Source organism: Pteropus vampyrus, unplaced genomic scaffold, assembly GCF_000151845.1.
Source record: "Pteropus vampyrus isolate Shadow unplaced genomic scaffold, Pvam_2.0 Scaffold309, whole genome shotgun sequence".
Classification (NCBI taxonomy): domain Eukaryota; kingdom Metazoa; phylum Chordata; class Mammalia; order Chiroptera; family Pteropodidae; genus Pteropus; species Pteropus vampyrus.
The window spans coordinates 435,086-444,744 of record NW_011889090.1 but is presented as its reverse complement, the minus strand read 5'-3'; the positions used below and the strand labels follow the sequence as shown (position 1 = coordinate 444,744).

General features: G+C 53.9%; 1 protein-coding gene across 4 annotated transcripts in view; it reads left to right on the top strand.

Annotated features, from left to right (window-relative positions):
- Positions 1-9,659, top strand: part of NADK (NAD kinase) — a 24,961-nt gene that overhangs the window by 1,368 nt on the left and 13,934 nt on the right. The window contains exon 1 of one of the 4 annotated variants that reach the window (XM_011377309.2): positions 4,625-4,725. The exons of 2 other annotated variants lie outside the window; for them this stretch is intronic. The gene's annotated coding sequence lies outside the window, so the exon portion shown is untranslated. Of the gene's footprint in view, positions 1-4,624; positions 4,726-9,659 lie in introns of those variants that run through there. One more of the 4 variants, XM_023521619.1, reaches the window with a different exon arrangement.

Genomic DNA, 9,659 nt, shown 5'->3' with positions numbered 1-9,659 from the left:
CGACTCCCACCTGCGCCCCCCGGGCCCCCCGAGCCCGGGACGGCTGCTGGGCGGCCTCCCGGAGCCCGCGCGTGGTGGGCAGCTTAGGGGCTCCGGCCTTCCGGGGCAGCGGTCAGTCAGGGGCTTCGTAACTACACGTCACTCTGCGAAGGCACCTCTGCGCTGGGCGCCAGTCCCCGCCCGATGGCCGGGAGGCCCCGCAGGTGGGCCGGCCGCTGTCCCCAGCGAGCAGGCGTTTCTGCTTTGGCCCCGAATTCCGAGTTCTCGTTTCCTTTCTCGCCCTGTTTCACCCGCACACTTATTCGTCCGTCTGGGAGCCGTTCACAGTGCTCCCTGGTCCGTGGTCTCACCGCACCCTCCAAGCGGGATAAGCGAGTTATTCTCCCTTCTGGCTGGGCGACGTCAGCCCAGGGCTCCTTCCCCGGACACCCCGCGCCTTGCAAACCTGCTCCCAGCAGTCACACCGAGTCTCCCTCGTTGTCACCTTTGCCCCCACCACTAGTGGTCTTGAGGACAGGGTCCAGTGCCAGCGCAGTGCCAGTGGTTTGCACTTGGTGGCAGGCCCTCAAGATGGTTCTGGTTTTTCTTTGAACTTTCAGTTGGGTTTATGTTGGTAGCACAAGCCTGTGTGTGATTCATGAATGATGGCAGAGGGGTCTCCCAGCAGCTGGCCAAGCAGCAGTTCTTGGGGCGTGTAGGCGGCTGACAAATATGAGGGGAACAGTGCCTCTGAGAAGTAAAACCGGAAACAGTCTGGCGTTCGGCGCTTGAGCAAAGGTAGGCCCAACCTGTGGACTGCAGAGGCGGATGGTTTTCTTTGTGAGTCCTTGGCCCCACATCGTTAGTACCTTAAATTGCCACTTTCCTGGGAGGCAGGGGACTTCAGAAGCAGACCCAGGCCCAGGGGAGGGCGCTTGCCTGCAGGGCCTCCTCTGGGGCTTTTCTTCTGGCCACTCACACCTGTGCACAGGTGCTGTGCAGCATCCGGTCCTGGATCCTGGGGGTCAGTGGGCAGCTCTCCTGTCTGTGCTGGTGGACTCTGCTCACACTGTCTCCTGGACCACACTGCGGTGGTCCAAGTTTAAAGCAAGGGAACAAGTAAACACGTGTTTCGACACTTGGCAAAAGCTATTCAGAGAGGCTGGTAAAGGTGGCCGGGGACGTAGCAAGGGTGCCCTGTTGGCGGCAGAGCCACGCAGCTGAAGACTGGCCTCATGCGGAGCTGTCTGGGCCCTCATTTTCTAATCTGCGCAAGGGGTCCAGCCACCTCTGCTCACGGCCCCTTCGGGTCTCTCATCCTGGGGAGGTGGGTGTGGGTTGAAGGTCAGGCTGTTGCGTCACGGGGCCACAGAGCTTTCCAAGGCTGTCCCCACTCACAGCCCCTCTGTGAGTGCTGAGTTTCATGGCCTCTGTGCCTGCACTGGGCGTCGCTTACCCGGGAGGGCAGATGGCGTTTAGTATGCACTTTGCCCCAACTCAATGCCAGCTAGTGGGGTTGAACGGTTAGTTCCCCATTTGTCACCAAGTAAACAACTTTTTCATTCAGGGTTTCAGCAGATACGGATTGCGAGCTCACACTGTGTTTCAGTGGGGCGGGACTTGTTCCGCCCTTCACACACATTCTTGTTGGCATCTTGGTGTGTCCCTTCGCCCCTTTGTGTGAGTTCTTCGTCTCAGAATACTTTGTTACTGTTCTCCGACGGGGTTTTTCCAATTAAACTTCCCAGTGCAGAATTGGATTTTTCAAATGAGATTCATGCTGTCAGGATCTCGACTGTCCTTAGATGAAGTTAGAATTTCATCCTTTTAGAGCAGTTAACAAACCGAACAAACCTGACCCGAGTGTGAGTCCTGATTCACCGTTGTCAAAGTGTGTGCTGCACAGATGACGGAACTTTTAAAAGCTGTTTTTCATATTTGATGAGATTATTTCGTTAATAAGTTTACTCCCTGGATAGCAAATTTGTCTTTGCAAATAAATATTAACAGCTTCTAGATAATGTGTAACAGAATAGACAGTTTTTAAATATATTTGGTCTTTGTGGTTTTGGTTTATCCTTTTCTTTTTTTTAATTATTAACTTTGTTTTTTAAATACAGACACCCAGGAAGTTGTAAGAACAGTGCAGAGAGACCCTGTGCCAGTCCCCCAGTGCCATCTGACACGTTAGTAGTGCAGTAACGTAAAGTCAGGTAATCGGCGTAAGACAAGTACAGAGAGCTACGCCCTATTCCGATTTCACCAGTTCTCACACGCGTGTGGTTCTGTGCAGTGTAAGCCGTGCATGCGTTTGTTTAACCACCAGCACAGTCGAGACTCAGACCTGCCTGTCACACCAAGGACCCATGCTGCCCTTTGTGGCCGCCCCCAGACCCCATTCACGCTCCCTGGCGACTGCTGTCCGTTTCCCCGTGTGATCTTGTCGTCCTGAGAAGGTGGTGTCCGTGGGATCCTTCAGTCTGTGACCCTCTGAGACTGGCTTTTGCACTCAGCATAAGGCCGTTGAGGGCCGACCAAACTGTTGCAGGTCTCGCGGACGGGTCCCTTCTGTGTGGCTGGACCGCACTGTGCTCCGCCCGTCCCCTGCTGGGAGGCCTTGGGCCTCCGTGTGCGGTGTCTGTACACACGTTTGTTTCGCTGGGGTAAGTGCCCAGGTGCGGTGGCCAGGTGTGGAGTTGGTTTCCCTCGTGAGCTGCCACACCATTTTCCAGAGTGACTGTGCCTTGCACAGTCCCACGGCGATGGCGATGGCGATGCGCGGGTGGCTCCTCCGCAGCCTGCCTCTCTCCCCGCTGCTGTAGCAGCCCCCATGCTGCGGGGTCGCCCTTACGGGTTCAGCTCCCCTTGCTCGTCTCCCGTGGGACGGCCGCTTCGGTCTGCTCATCTCTCACCCATTTTCTGATCGGATGGAAGGCGTTTTTATTGTGTTTCGAGAGTTCTTCATATAGTCTAGCAGAGTCCTTTGCTGGACACCCAGCCTGCAGATGTGTCTCCCAGTCTGCGGCTGGGTTTTCAGTCCTCAGCAGGGCCTCCCACAGAGCAGGCTTCTGATTTGAGTGACGTCCAGTTCATTTTCTGCCTTCCGTGGACTGTGCTTTTTATGTCGTGTGTAAAAAATCCTTCTCAGCCCTGGGACCCAAAAATGTCTCCTGTGTTTCTTACAAAAGTTTTATAGTTTATGATTTATACTTAACGTAATTGATTTTGGCCCATTTTGTTCGCTTTCGTGTGTGCTGTGTTCAGTTGAGGTGCGCTCCGTTTGCCTGTGGGTGTCTTAAGCGCTCAGCACCGTTTGCTGAGCGGATCTCTCTCCTCCACTGAGTTGCTTGTGCGCCCTCGGCAAAAACCCGTGGCGCGCGTCTGCGTGGCTCTGTTTCTGGGTTCCGTTCTGTCCCCCCGCCGTGCGCGTCTGTCTGTCTCCCACCGAACACCACTCGGCCTCGATTGCTGGAGCGCAAGTCTTAAATCAGAGTGGTTCGTCTCCCTTTATTCTTTTTAAAAGTTGTGTCAGCTATTCTCATACCCTTACCTTTCCTCATACGTTTTAGAATCTACGAACAAGACTTACCTGGGTTTTTCTAGAAATTTCATTAAACCTGTACATCAGTTCCGGGAGAAGTGACACCTTTACTGTGTTGAGTCTTCTGGCCCACGAGTGGGGTAGGCTCTCCCCGATGCAGATCGGTTTCTTTCAGCAGCGTTTATTATTTTCGGCGTCCAAGCCCTCTGCGTGCTTTTACGTCTCCCTCTCGTTACTTTGAAGTGCTCGTGAAGGGTGCTGTTCCCACTCAGTCGGCATCCGGTTCGCCCTGCTGCGCTGGCTGGGACGCCCGGGGCCGCGGTGGGTGGAGTCGTGAGAGCCCATGTCCTTGCCTTGCTCCGCATGTCACGGGGAGGCATCCATTTTCTCGCTGTTAAGTTTCATGTTAACTGGTTTTGTGCATGTTCTTTATCAAGTTCTCTCTATTCCTGGAGGGCAGATGGCGTTTAGTATGCACTTTGCCCCAACTCAATGCCAGCTAGTGGGGTTGAACGGTTAGTTCCCCATTTGTCACCAAGTAAACAACTTTTTCATTCAGGGTTTCAGCAGATACGGATTGCGAGCTCACACTGTGTTTCAGTGGGGCGGGACTTGTTCCGCCCTTCACACACATTCTTGTTGGCATCTTGGTGTGTCCCTTCGCCCCTTTGTGTGAGTTCTTCGTCTCAGAATACTTTGTTACTGTTCTCCGACGGGGTTTTTCCAATTAAACTTCCCAGTGCAGAATTGGATTTTTCAAATGAGATTCATGCTGTCAGGATCTCGACTGTCCTTAGATGAAGTTAGAATTTCATCCTTTTAGAGCAGTTAACAAACCGAACAAACCTGACCCGAGTGTGAGTCCTGATTCACCGTTGTCAAAGTGTGTGCTGCACAGATGACGGAACTTTTAAAAGCTGTTTTTCATATTTGATGAGATTATTTCGTTAATAAGTTTACTCCCTGGATAGCAAATTTGTCTTTGCAAATAAATATTAACAGCTTCTAGATAATGTGTAACAGAATAGACAGTTTTTAAATATATTTGGTCTTTGTGGTTTTGGTTTATCCTTTTCTTTTTTTTAATTATTAACTTTGTTTTTTAAATACAGACACCCAGGAAGTTGTAAGAACAGTGCAGAGAGACCCTGTGCCAGTCCCCCAGTGCCATCTGACACGTTAGTAGTGCAGTAACGTAAAGTCAGGTAATCGGCGTAAGACAAGTACAGAGAGCTACGCCCTATTCCGATTTCACCAGTTCTCACACGCGTGTGGTTCTGTGCAGTGTAAGCCGTGCATGCGTTTGTTTAACCACCAGCACAGTCGAGACTCAGACCTGCCTGTCACACCAAGGACCCATGCTGCCCTTTGTGGCCGCCCCCAGACCCCATTCACGCTCCCTGGCGACTGCTGTCCGTTTCCCCGTGTGATCTTGTCGTCCTGAGAAGGTGGTGTCCGTGGGATCCTTCAGTCTGTGACCCTCTGAGACTGGCTTTTGCACTCAGCATAAGGCCGTTGAGGGCCGACCAAACTGTTGCAGGTCTCGCGGACGGGTCCCTTCTGTGTGGCTGGACCGCACTGTGCTCCGCCCGTCCCCTGCTGGGAGGCCTTGGGCCTCCGTGTGCGGTGTCTGTACACACGTTTGTTTCGCTGGGGTAAGTGCCCAGGTGCGGTGGCCAGGTGTGGAGTTGGTTTCCCTCGTGAGCTGCCACACCATTTTCCAGAGTGACTGTGCCTTGCACAGTCCCACGGCGATGGCGATGGCGATGCGCGGGTGGCTCCTCCGCAGCCTGCCTCTCTCCCCGCTGCTGTAGCAGCCCCCATGCTGCGGGGTCGCCCTTACGGGTTCAGCTCCCCTTGCTCGTCTCCCGTGGGACGGCCGCTTCGGTCTGCTCATCTCTCGCCCATTTTCTGATCGGATGGAAGGCGTTTTTATTGTTGTGTTTCGAGAGTTCTTCATATAGTCTAGCAGAGTCCTTTGCTGGACACCCAGCCTGCAGATGTGTCTCCCAGTCTGGGGCTTGGTTTTCAGTCCTCAGCAGGGCCTCCCACAGAGCAGGCTTCTGATTTGAGTGACGTCCAGTACATTTTCTGCCTTCTGTGGACTGTGCTTTTTATGTCGTGTGTAAAAAATCCTTCTCAGCCCTGGGACCCAAAAATGTCTCCTGTGTTTCTTACAAAAGTTTTATAGTTTATGATTTATACTTAACGTAATTGATTTTGGCCCATTTTGTTCGCTTTCGTGTGTGCTGTGTTCAGTTGAGGTGCGCTCCGTTTGCCTGTGGGTGTCTTAAGCGCTCAGCACCGTTTGCTGAGCGGATCTCTCTCCTCCACTGAGTTGCTTGTGCGCCCTCGGCAAAAACCCGTGGCGCGCGTCTGCGTGGCTCTGTTTCTGGGTTCCGTTCTGTCCCCCCGCCGTGCGCGTCTGTCTGTCTCCCACCGAACACCACTCGGCCTCGATTGCTGGAGCGCAAGTCTTAAATCAGAGTGGTTCGTCTCCCTTTATTCTTTTTAAAAGTTGTGTCAGCTATTCTCATACCCTTACCTTTCCTCATACGTTTTAGAATCTACGAACAAGTCTTACCTGGGTTTTTCTAGAAATTTCATTAAACCTGTACATCAGTTCCGGGAGAAGTGACACCTTTACTGTGTTGAGTCTTCTGGCCCACGAGTGGGGTAGGCTCTCCCCGATGCAGATCGGTTTCTTTCAGCAGCGTTTATTATTTTCGGCGTCCAAGCCCTCTGCGTGCTTTTACGTCTCCCTCTCGTTACTTTGAAGTGCTCGTGAAGGGTGCTGTTCCCACTCAGTCGGCATCCGGTTCGCCCTGCTGCGCTGGCTGGGACGCCCGGGGCCGCGGTGGGTGGAGTCGTGAGAGCCCATGTCCTTGCCTTGCTCCGCATGTCACGGGGAGGCATCCATTTTCTCGCTGTTAAGTTTCATGTTAACTGGTTTTGTGCATGTTCTTTATCAAGTTCTCTCTATTCCTAATTGCTGAGAATTTTTATCATAAACAGGTATTGAGTTTTGTCAATACCTGTTTTGTTGTTGTGAGTCAATGGGTACATTCAGGCGATTTCTTTCTCCTAACCCGGCGCTGTGCTGCGTCGCGTCGATGGAGCCAGCCTCGCATTCCCAGAACAAGCCCCACTGGCGGCTGGTTTCTCCTTTCAGACATCACATATTGTGTCCGTGTTAAGGGTACTTTGGATAGTACAAAACATTACCTGCAAGTCAATCAGATTTAACTCTTAAACTACAAGTCGAAGCTGAGACGGCATCGCGCTCATGCTGAGCTACAGAATAAGTTGTATTCTGGCACTTTTTCCTTAACAGTCGAGCAGCCGGAAAGGGATTTTGGCCCTGTCACCGTGCAGCTCGGGAGACCTCTGCCTCGCATGGACGGTGGAGGTCGTGCGGTGTGGCGGGCGTCCTTCGTGCATGCAAAGGGGCCTTTAGACTGTTTATTCAAGGCTAAGTCCATGTGATTTCTTAACCAGTAAACGAACTTAGAAATGAAACTCTGAGCATTGCTCGCAGACTTAAATTCTCTCAACCATTTAAGTGAGAATTACATCAAATGACTTATTCCTCTAAATATATCACCCGTAACATCAAACAAAATAAAAACCCAATGATCATAAAACTATCATAAGCTTTTTGGAAGCTTCGTGATGCCGAGTTCAATTCTTTCCTTCCTCTTCCCGGGGCTACAGTAATCTCACTAGGTAGTTTTTTCTCTACCTTCTCGGGAGATAAAGTTTTCCACATCCTTCTAGGATTACAGCATCACCTGACGGGCTCAGGCTACAGGTTCAGTGTGGTAACAGGTGACGCTTAGGACCCTGAGTGTCCTCCAGTGCCTGCAGCTGTGGAGCCCCACGCAGAGCCATTCCCCGTGTTACTTTGTTGATACGATTTCCTAAGCTTCTCTTACTTCAGTGGGACTTTTTGTGGCTCGTCTTTCTTCCACGTGGGTTTGGCTTCTGGCAGCCTGGTGCGTGCCCCCAAGTGTGGTCTTCCGGCTTTCGCAGTGTGGGGAGGGGATGAACCAAGGCTTTGTTCCCAGAACTCACCGAACTGAGTCTGCAGGTCCTCCCTCTTCCCGGGACCCTCGGCCAGCTCGTGCCCCCCGCCTCCCTGCTGCGTCGGTCCCGTTGTCTGTCCACTGCAGTCATAAGCGGGGGCCCAGGGACGTTGGCCCAGATGCCGGCTCTGCCCTGTCCTAGCTGTGTGACCCTGGGCTTTCGGCGTCCCAGACAGGGCCCGGCGGGGCGGGCGCGGGTTCCGTGGCATGTGTGCGCTGCTCGTCCTTCGTCCCAGTCCGGTGTCAGCATCCACATCCCGGTTCTCACCAGACGGCGGGCAGCACAGCCCACCCACGGGCGTCCCCCTCCGGTTCAGTAGGGATGAAACACCTCACGCGTGCTCGCCCTTACCTGTCACAGCTGACCGACGTCACCTGTCAGCTTTTCCTTTACGAGCTCTCTTCTCAGACGCCGCTTGTTCCCCGCGTTTCTGACTGGTCTCTCTTTGAGGCTTGTGTGGCGGCAGCCTGGCTGACAGGGCCTTGCCCCCGGCGCGCCGTTGCTGAGCACCAGGATGGCCGCCCCAAGTCCAGGCCACCGTCAGTGCCACCGCAGGCGGCCTTGCCCTCCCCGATTTGCGAATCGGGGGAATAGTGTGTGGCTTCACTCGTGCCTTCCAGGCAGCAGGGCGTCTTCGTGACAGCTCACTGACCACTTTTCAAACGATATCTCCTCCGCGAGCTCGCGCTGGCCAGTTCGCGCCCGTCGGGGTCTTAGGTTCCCGGCAGGCGGCTGCTCAGGCAAGCAGGTGTTATTGTCTGTTTCAGCGGCTCTTTTGCGATGAGGAAGGAAACAATCTCTCCAGGTTTTCTCACACAGCAAGCCAAAGTCTGCCTTCTCGTACCTCTGACCAGTTTGCGCTGGTGCCTTCCGGACACTGCTGCCCTCTGCTCTCTGCCATCAGACGCTGCCGCCACTGCGGTCGGTCCCTCCTTGGCCGGTGGTCTCTGCCCCCGTCACGGTGCTGGTGCCAGCCACTGGTCCTGCCCGCCACTCACATTCTCGGTTTCGCACTTCGCCCTCCTCCCAGACTCCTCCAGACCCCTTCCTCTTGGCTCCTGATGGGGCGTTCACCAGGCTCTGCCCTTCGGTGCCCCCCACACCCAAGGACTCCACGTGCCGACCCAGCTGGACCAGCGTCCCCTGAGCACCAGCCTTGAACGCGTAGCTGCCCGTTTGCTCTGTCCCCTTGGCCAGGAACAATCACAAGGGTCCAGCGGGACCTTTCAGGCACTGAGAGCCCCTAGCAGAACAGAATTTCTATAGCTTCGATTCTGGGACAGCGGGGGATAGACAGACCCCAGATAAAGCTTTGACATAAGGCCTGTGGGGCCAAGGGACCCAGACTGGCATGTGCCTTTGAGCAAAGCTCTCAGTGGAGGGTGGCTTCCTTTGTGGGGCATCACGGGGTTCCATGGGCACGTCTCCGTGTGGACGCCTGTGCCGTGTGCTCGGGTTCACACCCAGGTGTCAGGCGCTGGCGTGCCCGCAGGCGTGTGTCTAGTTTTGAGGAACTGTGGCTGGTTTCTAGACCGGTTATACCGGTCTCTGCCCCCGGCCGTGCCCGAGAACGCAGTCCCCTGCCGCCTGGCAGCGCTTGGCCTGTGGCCTGCTTTCTTCCGTGCTGGCTGTCATGCTGGGCAGGGGTCGCTGCCCGGTTCTGGGCCGCGCTGCCCTGATGACCGCTGCTGCGGGCGCTGCTCATGCTCACGCCACCCGTGTGTCTGTTCCGTGGCAGTTCCCCAGCGTTGGAGTCTTTTGCCCGCTCTTTAATTGGGTGGTTTGTTTCCTCACTAAATTTTGAGAATTCTTCGTATATTCCGGATGCAAGTCCTCTGTCACATATGTTTAGCAAATATTTTCTGTCAGTCTGCAGCTCGTGTTTCCGTTTTAGTAACAGTAATCATGTGAAGGGTAAAAGATTTTCACAGTACTGAATTTCAGTTTCTCAAGTTTTTTTCTTTTACAGTTTGTCCCTTTCGTGCGCTGTTTGGGAAAACTTTGCCAAACCCAAGGCCACTGAATTTCTCCAGCGTTTTCTTCTGGAAGTCGT